The following is a 1,661-nucleotide window of genomic DNA, read 5'->3' as shown; positions in this document are numbered from 1 at the left end:
TCATCGATGTACTGCAGGTGTTCAGGAGCTTCCCCCTGCTCTAGTGCAGACTGGATCAGCCCATGGCAAATGGTAGGGCTGTGTTTCCACCCCTGGGGCAGCCTATTCCAAGTATATTGGACTCCCCTCCAAGTGAAGGCAAATTGTGGCCTGCACTCTGCTGCTAGAGGGATGGAGAAAAATGCATTAGCGATATCAATTGTGGCGTACCACTTGGCTGCCTTCGATTCAAGTTTGTACTGGAGTTCCAGCATGTCCGGCACTGCAGCACTCAGTGGTGGCGTGACTTCGTTCAGGCCGCGATAGTCCACTGTTAGTCTCCACTCGCCATTAGACTTTCGCACTGGCCATATGGGACTATTGAAAGGTGAATGAGTCTTGCTGATCACTCCTTGGCTCTCCAATTGACGAATTAGCTTATGGATGGGAATCAGGGAGTCTCGGTTGGTGCGATATTGCCGCCGGTGCACAGTTGTGGTAGCAATTGGCACTTGCTGTTCTTCGACCCTCAGCAACCCCACAACAGAGGGGTCCTCTGAGAGACCAGGCAAGGTAGATAATTGTTTAATGCCCTCTGTCTCTAAGGCATCAATACCAAAAGCCCACCGGAACCCTTTTGGGTCCTTGCAGTATCCTCTTCTAAGATAGTCTATGCCAAGGATACATGGAGCATCCGGACCAGTCACAATGCGGTGCTTTTCCCACTCATTCCCAGTCAGACTCACTTCAGCCTCCAATACAGTCAACTGCTGAGATCCCCCTGTCACTCCACAAATACAGATGGGCTCTGGTCCTTTATAGCTCGATGGCATTATAGTACATTGTGCACCGGTGTCTACTAAAGCCTTATACTTCTGTGCGCGTGATGTGCCAGGCCATCGAATCCACACAGTCCAATAAACTCGATTGTCCCTTTCCTCCCCCTGGCTGGAGGCAGGGCCCCCTAATCCTGGTCAGAATCTTCCTCGTTTCTGTGTTTGAAGGACTGTCTGCTGGAAGTTGGAGCAGCAAACTTTTCGGAGAATCCCTTTTTCCTGATTGTTTTCTTTTGCAACTCACGTACCCGTGCCTCTAGGGTCGCGGTAGATTTTCCATCCCACTTTCTCATGTCCTCTCCATGGTCTCGTAAGTAAAACCACAGGGTGGCACGGGGTGAGTACCCACCATATCGTCTTCCTTGTGTGGGTGAACGCCTACCCCTGACAGCTGAGACACTGCTTTGTACAGGTGCGAAGGAGAATAATCTCTCTTCAAGTTGGTGAACCTTTTCAGAAAGTTTCTCCCAAGTGTTCTCCTTTGGTCGGTGGGCACTGGTTGGTTCAGGTGGGGAGGACAATAGATTCTCTTCAAGTTGGTGAACCTTTTCAGAAAGTTTCTCCACAGCTGAGACGCAGGCCTGTAAGGAAGAGGAGAGACTTTCTTCGTACTGCCAGAGTTGCTTAGCCACTTCATCCACTGTGGGTTCCTCATCCTCTTTCCAGGCCATTATTGCCAATGAGCTGGCATATGATGATGGTGCACTCCGTACAAACTTCCGCCACATGGGTCGTGTACACTTGACTTCATCTGGATCTGTGGATGTTTGTTTGAGGTCTGGATCCTCATACATCACTTCCCGTACGGCTAATTCCCTCAGGTACTGGATTCCCTTCTCCATAGTG

The sequence above is a fragment of the Aythya marila genome (genome assembly GCF_965140915.1).
Source record: "Aythya marila genome assembly, chromosome: W".
In the NCBI taxonomy this organism is placed as follows: domain Eukaryota; kingdom Metazoa; phylum Chordata; class Aves; order Anseriformes; family Anatidae; genus Aythya; species Aythya marila.
This window is presented reverse-complemented; position numbering follows the sequence as displayed.